Here is a 19914-nt window from a genome sequence, read left to right on the forward strand (position 1 = left end):
AATTGACATCAATTTCTTAGCCTGTCACTGGGTCATTACTACAAATATTAGCATTGTACTAGAGGTGTGTGCTGGCATCAGTATTTGGAAATTTTAGTTAATAGAATGCTGACTGACACAAGGTTTGTTCCCAGGTATTTCTGCAGAATGAAAGCTTCCAGGGGTGCAAGGCCATTACATACATCCAGATTCTGTATTTAAAGGTGGATGCTTGGAAGACAGCTGGAGAGGCTGTGCTTGACTGGGAGTCTGGCAAGCTGCTTAGTATCCTCCTGAAGACACAATGAAAAGATCCTGTAGCACATTCTGTCAGGGGTCTGCAGGAGATAGGAAAGATTACCCTATTTGTTATATTTATTGGAGATATTATTATTTGTTTTATGCCGTGTGGAAGAAGGGCCAGAGCTATAATCTATTGATCATTTAGTTTTATGAAGTTCTCAAATGGGTGATCTGGTATTTTTCTGACAGAGAGGCTATGGTTCCTGAACACCAGTAATAAGGTTGTCATGTCATTTTCTTCTCGGTCTTTTTATTGCTTTTTATCTCTTTGCTGATATTACCTTTCCCCAACCTCACCTCCCTCTTGCTACTGTATTTTTTTTTAGGGCCATGTTTAGGACCAGGTTGATTCATTTCATAGAACCCATCCTGTGCTTTTAAGAAGTTATTCATCTTGGTTTTTCATATTTCATCCTGTGAAACAGCCTGCCCACTGCAATCACTATTGTAAAGTCTTCATAGTAAACACAGGAATTTAACTGGGGGAGAAATAGGTCAGGGAAGCAGAGACCAAATGTTCATTTTGCAGCCACGGTGTGAGCAGATGGGTAACAGAATGAAGTGGCTTTCTTTGTGGGTCTTGGTTTTCTGTGAACTCTTTCGGGATCTCCTGGGATTCATGCTCCTTCAAAATTCCCAAGTGTTTTGAGCAGACGAACATTGAGGACGGTGTCTTTCTAAGAAAAGACACCAAGTTTATTACCTTCCTGTCTCCTCTGTTATCACACAGAAAATACGCTTGATGAGAGACACTCTTTCACTCCCTGTTTGTCTAGAAATGTGATAAAGAATACAAAATCTCCTTGGGAAACACTGCTAAACAGCTTGGCTCTCAACTGATGACAAATAGCCCCAGGTGGCCACCAGTGGCCCTAACACAGACAAAACTCCACTTTTCCCTCATGCCAGTCAGTCAACCAGGTGAAGTGGTTTCAAATCATTCATAATCTGGCAATACATGACTTTGCTCCCAAGGAACAGTTAAGAAAGAGAAGCTGTTAACACAATGTATCTACCTTTAAGGTAAAGAGGATAATGTGTGCAAAGACAGCAGAAAGATTAGCAATGGCAGCTCATACCCAGGTTAGTGAAGAGTTAAGCACTGAATGACTGTGGGAGGCTAGTGTTATAGCTGGGGAACAACTGCCTAATGTCTTTCAACCGGACTGTTTAGCAAAGCTTCATTATGAGCATAATTGTATGCTTGCACAGGCACACCACACGGAGGGAACACTCACAGTAAAGGTATGATTGTATTGCCTGCTGCCATGCCAATTACTGGATATTAATGGCAGGATGGCATGCATATGCCGGAGCTGGGAAGCAGAAGGTTAATAGACGAACAGCACCAGAAGAGCCCATTTATCAGTTTCTATTTATCTCTCCTTGGGAGGTGGCAGGTTTACAGTAAATACCTTCTGTCCTCCTAATTTCCTAATGATGGGGATAATGATGGAGAATGGTGAAGTCATTAACTGGGACAGGCTCTGTGCATCACTCTGTCAACCACATCTCCCCAAGACCTGCAATGAGAAGTGATGGGCCCCAGCTGTTCACCAGAGTCTGAGCCCCTCCTCCCATCCCCTCCACTCTAAACTGCAGGCTTGGGAAATGGTTCCCCAAATGAAGAAGCTGGAGGCCCAGGGTATGCAAAGAATGAGAGAAGGAAAGCAAGCCTCTTCAGACAGGAGTAGAGCTCTTCCTGTTACTCCCCCTTTGCACAGACCCTGGAGGAAGTTGCGTTGACACGTGCTGGAGTGCTTCTGCAGTGATGCCAAAGCTACCATGAAATATATGTAGAATTGGATGATGAATCAGTAATTAAAGTGAGTATGCTAGGGGAGGGTGGAGAAGCACATTTCACCAAATGTTCTTCTTTTTAAAAACTGAGAGATATCTACAAAATGTATAAATCATTTTCACAGCTCACCTCAAAATGGGCTGCAGAGACTGGAGGAAAATCTCTTCTGCAGAGGTAAAGGTTTTTGTTTTGCAATCCTGAAGGCAGACGGAAACAACTTAGATTGATTTGGCTGTGATTTTAAATTTATTCTTAATAGTGACTACAAAGTATCTACTTCATCTAACGGTTGGTACATAGTCTTTTGACTTTTAGTTATTGCCTAAAAGTAAGTGGTAACTTGGTTTTGCCTCAGTAATTTACAGAGCCTTTAAAGAAGGATGACTTTCTTTTCTTTTATTTAGCAAGCACATTATCTATTTCTAGAATTTGCTCTCTATTAATTGAAGAAAGCTGTTATTTTACCTATAGGTGGTAGGATTATTTTGCTAGCAATAACGGAGAAGTACTTAAGCCAACAAGAGCAAAACATGAAACTATCCTGGTGACACACAAGAATCTCAAGATCAGAGATATAGTTGGACCTCAGGAATAGACTGAGAAAACTGATAATCTTAACTGAAAATTGTTAGCACCATCTTTCTCTTGCACATTTTGCTGCTTTCTAACCATGTTTTTTTCCCCTTCTATACACCTATGTTCTATTGTTCTTAGAATACAGGATGGGAAATAGAGTTTCTTATAGTGCACAGTTTTATTATTTCAGGTCCAGCTGAACAAGTGATTTTTTTTTAAGAGGCAGGGCTTCACTTTGATGTGGGGGTTGGAGTGTAGTGGTGCAAACATAACTTATAGCTGATTGCAGCTCAAATTCGTAGACTGATCCTCCTATATCAGTTTCCCTAATAGCTAGAATTATAGGTGTGCACCACCATACCTACCTATTACTTTTTTTTGAGACAGGTTGGTCTTGAACTCCTGGCCTCAAGTGATCCTCCTGTCTGGGGTCTCCCAAAGTGCTAGGATTACAGGCATTGTAATCCCAGCACTTTGGGAGGCTAAGGCAGGCGGATCACGAGGTCAGGAGTTCGAGATCAGCCTGGCCAAAATGGTGAAACCCCATCTCTACTAAAAAATGCAAAAATTAGCCAGGGATGGTGGCACGCGCCTGTGGTCCCAGCTACTTGGGAGGCTGAGGCAGGAGAATTGCTGGAACCTGGGAGGCGGAAGTTGCAGTAAGGCAGGATCATGCTACTGCACTCCAGCCTGGGCAACAGAGTGAGACTCTGTCTAAAAAAAAAAAAAAAAAAAAAAAAAAAAAAATTACAGGCGTGAGCCACCATGCCTGGCCTAAAATCATCTGATCTTTGTCATCTGTCTCTGTTTCTCTTTCTCCTACCTCCCATTTGAGGGGTGAAACTTTGGCCCACTTTTGTCTCTTATAGCTAGGGTACTGGAATTAGTCACATGATTATGGGTGCTGGAGGATGGAGGTATGAGGTATGGGGAGTCACCATGTCACCAAAGAAAGGGAAATGGAAGGGAAATTGTGAGCTATTAAGACAACTTATTTTTTATATATATATATATATAGAGAGAGAGAGAGAGAGAGAGAGAATAGACAACTTATGTTATATATGAATATAGATTCATATAATATATAATATATAATAAATATATAACATATATAATATAAATGTGTGTGTGTGTGTGTGTGTGTGTGTGTGTGTGTATGGAGAGAGAGAGAAAGAGAGACATGTGGTAAGAAACCAAGGAAGAGTACAGTCCCATCAGGACTTATGTCTTGGGAAATTTACTTCAACAACACTTAACAGTTATAAAAGCTCTTAACATCAGTCCTAAATCAAGTCCAATGATAGGGATAGACATTAAGAACATCAGTTCTATGATAGGGATAATAGTATCTGCACTGTACCTACTAAATGGGGAGTCATGAGGATTAAATGAGATGATGTTTCTGAAGTGCTCAATCAGTACCCCACCTAGAGAAAGTTTCCTAATATGTGGTAGCTATTGTAGTTGTCAGTATGAGTTTTCCAAGTTTGATATTATCAGTCCATTCTCTCATTGCTATGAAGAAATAACTGAGGCTGGGTACATTATCAAGAAAAGAGGTTTAAATTGGCTTATGATTCCACAGGCTGTACAGGAAGCACGAGGCTGGCATCTGCTTAGCTTCTTGGGGGGCCTCAGGAAAATTACAATCGTCGTGGAAGGGGAAGGGGAAGCCAGCACTTCACATGGCTGGGTCAGAAAGAAGCGAGATGGGTAGGTGCCACACACTTTTTTTTTTACTCTTTAAATTTTATTTATTTATTTAATTTTATTATACTTTAAGTTCGGGGATACATGTGCAGAACGTGCAGGTTTGTTACATAGGTGTACAGGTGCCATGGTGGTTTGCTGCACCCATTAACCCATCATCTACATTAGGTATTTCTCCTAAGGCTATCCCTCCCCTGGTCCCCTACCCTCCAACAGGCCCTGGTGTGTGATGTTCCCCTCCCAGTGTCCATGTGTTCTCATTGTTCAACTTCCACTTATGAGTGAGAACATGTGGTGTTTGGTTTTCTGTTCCTGTGTTAGTTTGCTGAGAATGATGGTTTCCAGTTTCATCCATGTCCCTGCAAAGGACATGAACTCATCCATTTTTATGGCTGCATAGTATTCCATGGTGTATATGTGCCATATTTTCTTTATCCAGTCTATCATTGATGGGCATTTGGGTTGGTTCCAAGTCTTTGCTATTGTGAACAGTGCCACAATAAACATATGTGTGCATGTGTCTTTACAGTAGAATGATTTATAATCCTTTGGGTATATACGCAGTAATAGGATTGCCAGGTCAAATGGTATTTCTGGTTCTAGATCCTTGAGGGATTGCCACACTGTCTTCCACAATGGTTGAACTAATTTACACTCCCACTAACAGTGTAAAAGTGTTCCTGTTTCTCCACATCCTCTCCAGCATCTGTTGTTTCCTGACTTTTTAACGATTGTCATTCGATCTAGTGTGAGATGGTATCTCATTGTGGTTTTGATTTGCATTTCTCTAATGACCAGTGATGATGGGCTCCTTTTCACATGTTTGTTTACCATATAAATGTCCTCTTTTGAGAATTATCTGTTCATATCCTTTGCCCACTCTTTGATGGGGTTGTTTATTTCTTGTAAATTTGTTTAAGTTTTTTGTAGATTCTGGGTATTAGTCCTTTGTCAGATGAATATATTGAAAAAATCTTCTCCCATTCTGTAGGTTGCCTGTTCACTCTGATGATAGATTTTTTACTGTGCAGAAGCTCTTTAGTTAAATCTCCTTAAGCTGATAAGCAACTTTAGCAAAATCTCAGGATACAAAATCAATGTGCAGAAATCACAAGCATTCCTATGCACCAATAATAGACAAGCAGGGAGCCAAATCATGAGCGAATTCCCATTCACAATTGCTACAAAGAGAATAAAATACCTAGGAATGCAACTTACAAGGGATGTTAAGGACCTATTCAAGGAGAACTACAAATCACTGCTTAAGGAAATAAGAGAGGACACAAAAAAATGGAAAAACATTCCATTCTCATGGATAGGGAGAATCAATATCGTGAAAATGGCCATACTGCCCAAAGTAATTTATAGATTCAATGCTATCCCCATCAAGTTACCATTGATTTTCTTCATAGAATTAGTAAAAACTACTTTAAATTTCATGTGGAACCAAAAGAGTTCACATAGCCAAGGCAATCCTAAGCAAAAATAACAAAGCTGGAGGCATCATGCTACCTGACTTCAAACTATGCTACAAGGCTACAGTAACCAAAACAGATATATAGATCAATGGAACAGAACAGAGGCCTCAGAAATAATGCTACACACCTACAACCATCTGATCTTTGACAAACCTGACAAAAACAAGCAATGAGGAAAGGATTCCCTATTTAATAAAAGGTGCTGGGAAAACTGGCTAGCCATATGCAGAAAACTGAAACTCGAACCCTTCTTTACACCTAATACAAAAATTAACTCAAGATGGATTAAAGACTTAAACATAAGACCTAAAACCATAAAAACCCTAGAAGAAAACCTAGGCAATACCATTCAGGACATAGGCACGGGCAAAGACTTAATGACTGAAACACCAATAGCAATGGCAACAAAATGCTACACACTTTTAAACAACCAGATCTCATTAGAACTCACTCACTGTCATGAAAACAGCACCAAGGGGGACATCTGCTCCCATGATCCAATCACTTCCCACCAGGCTTCACCTTCAACATTGGAGATGACACAAATTATATGTGACATGGATCCAAACCATATCAGACATGTTTCTGTTCTCCAAAGGTGAACAAGTCGTTTATAGCAAACATGGTAGACTCTATTTTCAGAAATGGCCGTAGCAGTATTTCTGACCCTACATGCTCTTCTGGATCATAGCCACACCCAACAAGAGGTGGATTTATTTCCCTTTCTTTTGAATTTGGGTGGGTCTTTATGACTGCCTTAATCAACAGAATGCATCACAAATGATACAAAGTGATGCTAGATCTTAAGATACAATACATTCCACCTAGGGCCAGCTTCAGGAGCATGGGATTTGTGCAATCACACAGGGTCTTGCACTCAGAAGGGCCTCATATTGGTTGAATGCTCTACTGTTATTGTTTTGAAATTCTTGGTATTTTTGGACAAGGGGCTTTATATTTTCAGTTTCCACTGGGCTTTACAAATTATGTCACCAGCCTTGCTTCCACCTGGCTCTCTATCACTTGGGACACATACCTTGCATGCCTGTAGACATCATGCTGGAGACATGGAGAAGCCACGTGGAGATTCCAGTGCTATATAAAGAGAGGACATTCAGATGTTTCTCCTCTCTGAGGAGCCGTATTTTTGCTAAGACTTGAAGTCTATAAAACAGCTAATCAAGTGTATACTGGGGAAGCTAGAAGCTAGAATGTTCAAAGACCCTGAGGTCAGAAAGGACTTTGCATTTTGGCTCCGTTTCAGGGACTGTGTTAATGTCTTTTTGTAATTGGTGGAAAGTTTGCATATGAAGTCCTAGAAAAACTTCAAGAAAACTTGAGAAAATATATTTATTTGTCTTTTCAAAAAATTAAGGCTTAGAAGTTTCATTTCTTCATTACCAGACTCAGGCTTTCTTTCCTTTTCCTCTGTTCCTCCCTCTGAATAATTTTACATCTGTGATCTAGGTTTTTTTTAAAAAAAAAAACATAATCTTAAATGTTAGAGAAAAAACCAAAACACTTGTTTTGTGTAAATACAAGAAAAACATACCTTTGATTAACTGAGATGGCTGTGTAAAGTAATATTTAAATGATATAGCATTCACAAAAAACAAATAAAAAAATATAGCATTCACTAAAATCCAAGCTATGAAAGATTATTTTAGAGTTTGTTTATACATTCAGTTAATATATATTTGTTATATTCTTCTCATGTTGATGACATAGTGCTTGGTCCTGGAAACACTCTCTGCTCTCTGGAGATGTTAAGAATCTAGAATATAGCCATGGTTTGAATGTGTCTCCAAAAGTTCATGTGTTGGAAACCTAATCCCCAAGGCAACAGTGTTGAAAGCTGGGACTTTTAATAGGTGATGAGGTCATAAGGGCTCTGCCTTCATAAATGGATTAATGTCGTTATTGTGGGAGTGAGTTATTTATTTTGGGAGTGGGTTACTTATTACAGGAGTTGGCTCTTGATAAAATGATGAGTTTGGCTCTCTTTTCTCTCCATGTCATGTTTACTCTCTTGCCCTTTCACCTTTCACTGTGAGATGATACAGCATGAAGGTCTTCGCCACATGTGGGCCCCTTGATCTTGGACTTCCCAGCCTCCAGAGCTGTAAGAAATCAAAATCTGTTCTTTATAAATTACCCAGTTTTGGGTATTCTGCTATAGCAGCATAAAATGGACATTTAGGCTGTAGATAAAATATGGGCAAGTACAGCAGTAATTATATAGTTATTATATAGTAAAGACTCTGAACGGGGAGGTACATGTGCTGAGGCATCTAATATGGATTTAGAATGAAGTCAGTGATTATTTCAATGTGAACATAGCACCATTATTGGATAAGGTAACATAGATCTTATAATTTCAAGGAAAATGTTACTATGGATTATTTACTTTGTGGCTTATTTATGATCAATATTTAATCTTAGATTGCCTATCTCCTAATTCTGTGACACATATTTAGGAATACTTAGCAAATTACTAAAGGGACAAATCTACTATAAAATACTGCTACCCGAATGAATCACAAAATGTAATACAAATAACATTTGGTTGATCTGTTATTGGAGATTCTGTAAGGGAAAGTGCCTAGCATAAATTCTAATAAGTATGCATTAATTATTGGTTTATTTGTTTCTACTTTTAAAAAGTACTCTACTTTATGGGTGTAGAAAGTTGATTAGATTCAGAAACTTAGGACATTAAGAAGAATATGAACAATAGGAAAGGCAGAAAATAATAAAATTGACAGGAAAAGGTATGAAATCAGGAACTTATCTATTTTGCTGTAAATTTATATTTTTTCTTTCATTCTGAGTCATAATCTGTGGTTTTTATCACTTACACATTGGAAAAACAATGCTTTCAAAGTCTTCGTGACAACTCTACAGAATATAAAATGAAATAAATCAGTGAGGAGATGCTCCCTCCTAATAATAAAAATTTCTCTCTCAAGATCTGTTTACTGATACTGGAACCATTTCCTTGAACCACTCTCAAAATTAAGTATTTTTTTTTTAATTAATGGGACCCCTAATTGTGTTGTGAAACTGCATATTAACTTTTTTTTCAAGGGAAAAATCAGTTTATCTGAGAACACAGTTGGCATTTTAATTATATGCTTTAAACACTTCCCTACAGATGCCAGGCAGCTATTTATTTTCTGGATTTTTTTTCCCCTAAGTCTCTGGTTGTTCGCACAGATGAGTTTTATTTAAACATATGATGAAAGTCAATAACACTCAAAGTTTATTTTAAGAATGTTTCCTGGGAGGGATTGCATTGGGAGTTATACCTGATGTAAATGACGAGTTGATGGGTGCTGACAAGTTGATGGGTGCAGCACACCAACATGGCACAAGTATACATATGTAACAAACCTGCACGTTATGCACATGTACCCTAGAACTTAAAGTATAATAATAATAATAAAAAAAGAATGTTTCCTTTACACCCTCTCCTTCATGTACACAAGGGGGTCTCTAATGTGGTTGGGATGAGGGTGGCAAAGGTTACCAGAATTACCTGGGGTAACTTTTTCAAGCTGTCCATATCCTTTGCTCTTATCTAAATTTAGAAGCACTTAAATATATATGTAAAACACCCTACCTCACCTTTAATTCCTGAGACTGAAAACTGTAAGTCAGAATTAGTTGGGCAGTTAGAGAAAGAGAATAGCAATCTTAGAATACTAGTAGATGTAGAAGGGGAATCAAAGGCAATCTTGCTCAACTGTTATTTTACAGCTAAGAATGCAGAGGCACAGAGAGCTTCAACAACTCAAATTTGGCAGGACTTTAACCAGAACTGCTGTCTCCTGACTCCACATTTCATTCTTTTCCATAAGACCACACTTGCTGCTCCCTTAGTTCATATTAGACAGTGCACATAACACCAATATGGAAACTCCAGCAAGCCAAGATGGATATACTTTTGTGGGTAGAACAAAAAGGAGATTTGGAAGATAATTTCTGCTAATAGAAGACAGAATGCTTCTTGTAACCTCAGTTGATGTAATTATACGAACTTGAGGGTTAGATGACAAGGTGAAGGGTTGTGGGGATAGTGGGACAGGAAGTGTGAGTGGCACAGGCAACATTGATCTGTTGCAGTGCCAGTCTCTAATCATTCAATCAGCTATGTATTGAACTAGATTCTATATGAGCTAATAAAAGTATCACGTGGTGGTACTCTATGGCTGGCACCACATTTTATAACCTCACTGAGAGATGGAAAAACACGTAGAAGATATATTGAAACTAGGTAGATTGGTAACCTTCACAAGGTCCTTGTGTGTCTTGTTTACTATCTTATCTCATACATAGAACAGTACCTGGTGTATACTAGATGTTTAATACATATTGATCTAATAAGTTATTAATGTATGATTAAAATCATAGATAAATACAACAACAAATAAAATCTCTAGGATTTTGGAAAGAGGCTGTAACCACCTGGGAAAACTTCATAGAAAATGAGTTTAAGATACTGAGAATGGAACCACTAAGAAGTAGAAAAGAGAAGATGTTCTTGTGGGGGAGAACAAAGGCTAGGAGGGGAGGAAGCATGGCCAAAGCAAAGAGGTGGGCATTAGTAAGGTATGTCCCGTGTTCTGGGGCTAATGAGAAGACAATCTTAGCTTTATTTCTTTTTACTTGGAATGATATATATTATTTATAAGGTTAAGTGAGATTTTACAAAGCCTTAATGCCTAGGCTGGCACTGGAGCTGGAAATTGGAACCACTAAAGTTTGGGGATTTGGTTATGACAGTGAGGCCTTTGAGCTGCACTGAAGCTGGTCTCTTAGGACAACAACATTTAAAGGAGAAAGGAAGGTAAAGAAGGCCTAAGACAGTCAGGGGAAGGGAGACTGCCCGTTCATTGACCTGTCAGTTCAGGCCTGGGCTCTTGCCATCTGTGATCCCATTCATCAAAATTTGGTTAGGTACCCAAAGCTTATGTGAAGAACAAAGCGTTTGGAATAAATTTGTGGGAACTTCTGATAATCACTGTAGATGAGATAGAATACAATTTTGGAAAAAGGCATTAGGTTTTGAAGAAAAGTTAAAATATTTTTAAAGAATATGAAGAATTGGAGCAATTTCTCTGAGAATTAGACATTCTGAAACTATATATTAATATTTACTTATCGGCTCCTTAAATGCAGCACATTTCTGCTGCTAAAGTATTAAGACAAGAGCAAAGTGAGGGGGGGTGGGAAAATAGTTTCTTAATACTATTCATATATTCTCTGGGTGTCCCCATCTTTGAAAGCCCATGTACAGGATTTTATGTTGTGGATCACTGGCAACAATATAAAGTCGCAGATAGAGAGTATAAAGGTTATACCCTGCTGTGGCTCCTTTTTCTTGCAATTTACTGGCCATTGCGACATACAAATCAAGTCACAATGGAAATATCTATATTTAAAAACTCCAGACTATTTCAGGAGCAAAATTACTCATGACTGAGTTACAACTGGATGCATCAGCTCATTTAGCAGTTGCCTCCTTAGCTTTGAAACATCAACTGTGACATAAATCAAGATGTACATTAACAAGGATGGTATAAAACATCTGTGAATTCTAAATAAGGGAAAATCACATTAGTCACCATGCAAACAATGTTTATGATAATTTATATAAAGGCAGGAGGTAGCCAGGAACTGAAACAGACAAAAGAACTGAAATAGACATCTTATCCCAATGCAAATAGTAAACAAAAGGAACTGTCTGTCTTCTCATTTTTTTCCTGAACATGTAAGGAATAGTTATACCAACTGAATAATTTCATTTCTATTGAATTAAGAGAAAAAGGCTCTTCTTGAAAGAAGGGAACATAATTTCTTCTTGAAGTACATAAGTCCTGGCAAATAATCCTGAGTGTCTAAACCATCACATGCTACCCCTGTGGCGTCAGCTGGAACAGTTTGCTGCTCATTTCTGAATGCAAACTGTGTCTCTAAAGTTCTTGACTATGGTCAACTTCAAAGAAAGATAAGTCCTAAATACCCCATACAAAAAGAAATTGGCCTTCTAACCCCAAGCATGGTCATTTTAAGTACCTTTCGGCATCAAATAACTTATGTGTCTGATTGCATTATGTTCTGAGCTGATGTATTTCTACTACTAAATAAAAACTGAAGATGGTTGAGTGTATGCATCATGAAACATTAAGAGAAATTTTCAAGTTATCATGCCCTTTCTTTTCCCTGGATAATGACATATGAAATTAATCAAGTAGCCTAAGGAATCACAAATGCAGGGAGTTGTGGAGCTAAGAAACAGGTCTTCTTCTTTCTTTGTCTTCCTTAACGTCATAAAAGTTCTTATTTCAACAAGCAATGTACCTGAAGTTAGCAGTTTGTTTCATCTATAATTTGTGCTGTATAACAATGAGAATGATGTTCTCGTTATTCTTGATATATCAGGCTGTTCCTATCCTTGCCCCCGTTAACAATAAAAACCCATGCAGTTTTCAGCCGTTATCATTTTTCTCCTGATAAACCATCTGTGACATGGAGACCTTGAAGCCGAGAGTTCTGGCCACAATGTTCAATAGACTATGCATACAGCTTTTTCAGAGGTAATCACTGTTAAAAACAAACAAACAAAAAACACACACACATACCAGCTCCAGTGTTATTCTTCTCTCCTATAAGTTTTGTCTTGCTCCTTTTTATACATCTAATGTAATGTGAGTTGACATCAATTCAGCCCAAGGCATTTTGCCTGATAATAGAAACTACATCTAAGGTTAGTGCTTAAGTAGGTGCTAGAGCTGTCTTTTCCCTTAATTCCAGCTGCTCTTGATGCTGTATTTAATGCAATAACTAGAAGGAAAATGTTCTCACTACAGAGCTGCTTTGTCCCTATTTCATTGTCTTTCCTTACAGGGTTCAGAAATCATCTGTCTTTTGGATAGACTAGTCCCCTGTAAACTGATCTTGACTCAAATAAAAAGGAATCAGATGACAAATAAACTTGTATCCCCACCAACTGGTTTCATAAAAAATAAGAACATGTGGCTCTCCAGAGCCTGCTGGTTTTGACCTCAAGCCTTTATAAGCTGAAGGCTATTACAAAGTGATATGCAGATAATATCTAAAAATCAGTTATAGAAGTAGATCTAAAATAGAGGTTAATAGATAAATTCTTTTGTGTGTGCATGTATTAATCAGGATTCTTCAGAAAACCAGAACCAATGGGATATGTATATGTATATAGAGAGATTTATTTTAAGGAATTGGCTCATGCAATTGTGGAGGCTTGGTGAATCCAAAATCTGATGGGCGAAGCTGGCAGGCTGGAGACTCAGGAAAGAGTTGCAGTTTGCGTCTGGAGACAGTCTGCTGGCAGAGTTCCTTCTTTCTAGGGGGAAATCATCTTTGTTCTATTAAGGCCTTCAACTGATTGTTTGAGGCCCACCCAGATTAGGGAGGGTAATGCTTTACTCAGGTCCACTGATTAAAATGTTAGTCCTATTCAAAACACACCTACACAGAAACATCCGGAATAATGTTTGACCAAATACCTGGGTACTTCGTCCTATACAAACTGACACATAGAATTGTCTATCATAGTGCACATATACTCCTTAATGTTACATAAACAACACCCATACTTTAGTATCCCTTCAGAGATTTACAAAAGCATAGAAAATCATTTGAGCAGGCAATACTTCTATTTTCCATGCACGTCCCAAGGACAAGAGATTACGTTTTAAAATTGTAGCTGTGGACTGTTACTGCATATAAACTCAGGAAGTCCTCCACTGTCCACCCTCAGTTGTCATACCTGGTGTTCTGTTGTCCCATTCTATTTCTTGGGGGAGTGGAACTTCCTGTATTAGTGGACATCTGTAAGCCTCATTAAATAGTCACTTAGAAAGTAACTTTAATGTTTATCTTGAAGTAAGAAATGAGGTTGCTGCCTCACAGAAATAATTTTAATTTTTTGAAATTATAAAATATGAACACTGTATATGTATATGTGTGTGTCTGTGTATATGAACTTTTATTTTTTACCAAGGCAGTGAGTATCTATAAATAGAAAAAAAAATTATCTTCAGCTCATAATGCTTTGGGGGTGAACTACATTTTATGTTTTTAGTTGAATTTTCTCTTCCCTTTGGGAGCATCTGAACCAACAACAAAACTAGGCCCAGAAGACTGCGTCTCCCCTGTTACGTTCTGGGCTTCCTCCTTTGTTCTTAGCTTTCTTAATCTAACTGGGGCCCCCTCTTTTTGACTTATCAAAAAAAAAAAACATAAACATGGAAAGAAATGTCAAGCTGAAGAAGGAATGTGCATTTGAAGGAAAAAAAAAATGTCCTTTCATGCATCAGTTGAAAATGGAAGTCCAGGGCTCTACTGTTCTTAGAACGTGAGCAGTCATCAGCTCATTTGAGTCATACTATTAATATGAATGATATGAAAATGAGGTCAGTGTAATTGTTTTTTTGAAGTGGGCTTGTACCAAGCCTAATTTTGTTTTATATCCCATGAGATTTTTATATTTTTAGTAATAATAAGAACAGGTCAGATTATACTGTAGAAAGTGAGAATTTAAACTGTATCTTACTGGCAATAAACTGGTCCTTTGAAATAAATTATCTCTTATAGGTAGTTTGGTTTTTTGGGAAAGATAATTTCCCTCACATGAATTAAGAGGAGAAGTTTATTACTTGTCTTATTATGCATGAGATCAACTCCCAAAATAACTATGCTAATAACCGCATAAAAACATTACAGAGACGTAAATACTAATATCATATGGGGAGAATTTTATAACTTTTGGAGATATTTCTCATCTAGTCTAATTTAATTGTTCTCATAGCTGGGAGATGTTATCAGCATCTGAGTTGAACATTAAAAGTAAAACTGAGCAAAACAAATGAAGCAAGATATCTTTTGAACAATAATATTTAGAAATATTTGCACTTAACTTTCACAACAAATTTTAAACTTCCTTTGCTAGCTGCCATGGCCCAGAAATTTGACTAGAGACAAAGCCTGTTTTATTTTTAGTTTTGTCCATATTTAATGGTAAGTCATGTCTTTGAATCACAACCATTTTCATTTGTAAAATAGGTGATACGAGTTCAGTGTATGAACTAGGGAAATGGAAAACAATATTTAATAATTGCGTGCTCTGGGAAAACATATTATGATACAGACATTAAATTCAGAGTCTTTAACTTCTCCAGAGAATATGAGAATTACTAAATCAGTTACCAGATATTTTCAAATGTTCATTTTGCTAATTTGATACAAGTCCTAGAGAATAGTTCAAATGATGACCTGTGTCAAATACTCTGGAGATATATGTTAGGAAGAATAATCATAGATCAGAAAGAGCTTCTATTCATCCAACAAATATTTATTGATGGCTTACTATGTGCCTTATGTCCTGTGTTAGATACTAGGAATATCATTTTATACAGCAGAAACATGGTCCCTGCTTTTGTGGGACTTCAAGCCCAGTGGAGAAGATACACAGTATACACACATACATGCACACATGTATGTGCATGACCTTTGTGATGAGTGCTATGAAAGAGAAGTTTGGTGCTGTTTGAGAGAATAACCTTGGTGGTGGTGGTTGGGATGGTGGACTATATACAGGAAGATCATGAAATGGTCTCTGTGATTTGATATTTATGCTATGATGTGAAGGTTAAGGAGACTGCCGTGCAAAGAATGAAAGAAAAAGCATCACGGGGAGAAAGAAGAGCATGTGTGAAAGCCCTAAGACAGGAAAAACCTTGGCAAATTTCTGAAATTGAAAGGCAGCCAAGGGACTGGAGCCCAGAGAGCAAGAGGGATAGTAGGGGCTGAAGGGTGAGAAGGGGTTTGGACTTGTAGTGTCTGTATCATCATGACCATTCCAGGCGTTAGTGTCTTACTCTAAATGCAAGTGGAAGCCATTGAAAGGTTTTTCACAAGGACATGTATATGACCATTCAGGCAAAGGTGAAAGCTCATGCTATTTATTTCATGGTTTTAAATGTAGTGTATTTTGTTATTCTTTGACATATGATATTCTTATTTCTTTTTATTTTATTTAGAGTCAACTTTGGTAGAGAAGTAGCCGTAATCTATAATAATTACCTAAGAGAGAGGGGAAATTCTACAATTTGACCTCGAGAAATTTGCTTAGCCCTTCTTTTCCATGCCAGAACTCTCAATTTTAATGACATATGTAAAGCTATTTTTAAGGCAGTGATCCAAGAAGATATGACTATATATTTTCTAAAGGTCTATTAAAGAGTACTATTCTTCAAAGGTAATCTATAAATATACACCATGATTTTCAAAATATCATTCCCAAACCATTTTATCAAAGTTATTGTTTACTATTTTGTTTGATTGCACGGTGGTGTTGTTCCTTCAGAGACTTTTGGGGAAGACAGGAGAAGGAGAGAGCATATGGAGGATGTCATGATGAAATAATGCTTCCCACAGAAGTGTAAGGAAATATTTCTTTGGTTCTGTATCAGGCAGAAACCCAATGCAAATGAAGCATTAAGAGCATTACTATTTCCCGTGAAAGATCATGAGTATTTCATGGTTGTATTAGTTCATTTTCACACTGCTATAAAGAATTGCTTAAGAGTGAGTAATTTATCAAGGAAAGAGGTTTAATTGACTCACAGTTCCACATGGCTGGACAGGCCACAGGAAACTTACAGTCATAGTGGAAGGCACAGGGGAAGCAGACACCTTCTTCAAAAGGTGGCAAGAGGAAGACGTGCCAAGTGCAGGGGGAAGAGCCCCTTGTAAAACCATCAGATTTCATGAGAACTCACTATTATGAAAACAGCTTGGAGGAAACTGCCCCCATGATTCAATTACCTCCACCTGGTCTCTCCCTTGACATTATGGGGATTACAAGTCAAGATAAGATTTGGGTGGGGACAGAAAGCCTAACTATATCAATGGTGATTCTGTTTGTATCTATTCTTTAAATTAACTTGTTGTAAATGAAAGAATGGAGTTTCTTGCTTCAAGTGGAGGAAAAAAATCATAATATTCTATCCTTTAAAAAACGAGGTGTCTTATACTGATAAAAGAAATTATAAAATATGACAGGAAATGTATATGGACCACGTGTTTTTTCTAAAAGTGAAAAATATTTTTTGTGTTCACAAATCTATAGTTTATATAACCAGAGTCTCGAATCCGTAAGTAATCTTGAAAAAGCCTTACAGCCTTTGTCCACTTCTCTGGTTCTCAGTTTTCCCGTAGGAAAAGGCAAAGATGAAGTGGCTAGGGAGGTGCGTTATTGTTCACATCCGGTGTGACTTTCTTGCCCTGAGTTACTAAGCAAGTGGGATTGGCTCGGTCTAGGCACTGCTGTGGAGCTGCAGTGGACTCTGTGCTTTTGCCTCTAAGGTTTAGAGTAGAAAGTTACAGCCAGCTCTGAGATTTTCCTTCACTCCTTAGAAAGTTCAAGGAAGAAATTACACACGCGGTGGTCATGATTGACTACAGTGAACAGGAAGGAGACTAAGAGACCATAAGGTGGTTTCCATTAAGGGGAAATTTTACTCCAGGGGCACATTATGGTTAAGTTTCTTGGTTAACAGTCTCGTAGTTTATTAGTCTCTGACCTTGTGCTGCTGATTTGCAGCTTTGAAACCTGCTCCTGCTTCAGTGTCCTCTTGCTTTGCCTGCTTTTGAAAGAAGGAAAAGAATAAAACACTGAACTTATGATTACACTGATTTTACACTAAAATGTGGGGTTGAAATTGGTGTGTAGGGGTTGTGGCCACTTTTAACTGTGGCTAGTATTGGATTCATTTTTTAAAAAGTGTAGTTCTGTTGAAAATTATCTTCTGATACACGCATAATTTTATCACAAACTCCAGATAAAGCATCTGAATGGAAATACTTAGAGATATCTTCACAGAAGTCATTTCTTGTGTTTTCTGAACTAATTGTTAAATAAATTCTATGAGCTAGATAATATTCCAATTTTAGGAATAAAACCAAGGCTCAGAGAAATTAAATCACTTACTCAGAGTCACAAGTAATAACTATTAGGGCAGGGAATGTCTTATGAGTGAGTGAGATTAGCAGTCATAGACTTGTCGGTTTTTCCCTTGCTTCACCAGCATGCTAAAGCCATCATTTTTGCAATATTAAATATAGAGATAACGAGGGCATAACACAATCAGAATAAAGCATAAATGTTTATCTTTAACGTATTAAAAATATGTCTGTTGTGTATTCACGGCAACAATTAAGCTCCTGGTCAGGCCAAAGGGTGAGAATGTTTAAATGAGTGTTTTTCTGCCACCCATTATCAACTAGGAAAATCAATACTAATGGGGGAAGCACAAGAGCAATGACTAAGTTCGTTACACGTGATCAGAAAGCGAAACACCTCTACCATGTTAATATGTAGCTTTCAATTTATGGTGACATTTACTGAAAATACTCTGCAATATTTGGCAAAGTTAAAAGAGAGATTGTTCCCCAATTAACCAGAGGATCAAAGAGTGAAGATTAGGGAGGGAAGTGGTATCTTTTTTTTAAGAAGCAAAATGTTGGAAAGGTCAGGCTTTGAGTGAGCTAACCTCCACCACTTTTAGTATTCAGGTTGACTAATGAGCGCTTCACTCATCATTCTAATGGATGCATTTACACTAGGAAAGAATAATAAAATGCTCCTCAACAATGGGGGGGCCAATGTCAACTTTATACGACACACAATCATTTCTCTATTATCTAAGCTATCCTCAATAAATTAGAGTTGAATATAAGCTGCCATCCTATACTATAATCATTTTACTCAATATTTTGGATTATTTCATCGAATCAATCATTTAACAAATATTTATTGAGCTTCTACCATGTGCCAAGACCTGTTCTAGACTCAGGAAACTAGTATACAAAGCCCTTGACCTCATGGAAACTTTATTCTAATATATCTTTACACGAATTATCTAAATATAGTTTAGAAAAGTACTTTTCTTGCATCTGATTCTTCTTCTTGGGGTGGTAACATTTTCCCCTTCTGAACATAGAATTTACACTCCATTAAAGCAACTGCATAGACCTAGCAATATGTCATGCAATATGTGAATCCTCTCTGTGTGAAGAAAATCAACAGCTGTAAAAGTTTAAATCTGTGGGAGGTTACTAGGATGAATAATACAACTTCTACCCTCTCCCTACTTTCTTCTTATACGTTGTGTCACCTTGGGAAAAAAAGTTTCTCTTTTGGCATTGCATACAATTTCAAGGATCTAAAATGCAAGAAACAAATTTTATGCCAAAGTACTATCTGTAACGTTAATGTTTTTTAAGTCCTTGCTATTCGGGTGGCAAATGAAGTTTTGTTAGAAATAGTGGGGCCTAAAAAAATACACTATTACTTACTGTTTTGTTTGTGTGTTTTAGTGAGTCCCATGAAACTCTAATGTCTTGGGAATATTTTTTTCCCCCATGTATCAACAATGAACATTTGGGGAGACATTCTTCTCTTAAAAAGATGAACTCTTGACCATTGCAGAAAGACGATTCCCTCAAGATTTTGCTAGGATGCTCTTGTGTTATATATTCTAATATCCTGAAGAAGTGCATAATTATAGTATTGCCCACCTTCTTTTTTTTTTTTATCATTGGCTTTTATTCTGCCTGCCATCTTTTTCTGAACTTGCAAGATTTTTATTCAGCCTCCCCTTGCTACTGAACAGTTTGTTTTCCTCTTCCTAAGGAAAATACGATCTATTGTATCCTACCATTTTCTATCTTTTTTGCAGTGTACCTGTTCCTCTAGGATCCTAAGGATGTTTTAAATTTCTCACTGTGATAATACAATATTTGCAATTTCCAGTTTTCATCAAAAATATGTTTAAATGAGGATTAAGTTATGTCACATGCTGAGTTTTGTCTTTCACATTTGTGCTCTACCTTGACAACAACATGTACTTGTAAGAAACCAAAATACTAGCTTTCCCATTCTCAGTATTATCTACATTTCTATTAAGAGCCACATAACACAAAGATGGCTTCCGCTTTTTATTTAAAGACCTGATGCTTCTT

This window comes from Macaca thibetana, chromosome 5 (genome assembly GCF_024542745.1).
Source record: "Macaca thibetana thibetana isolate TM-01 chromosome 5, ASM2454274v1, whole genome shotgun sequence".
Taxonomy (NCBI): Eukaryota; Metazoa; Chordata; class Mammalia; order Primates; family Cercopithecidae; genus Macaca; species Macaca thibetana.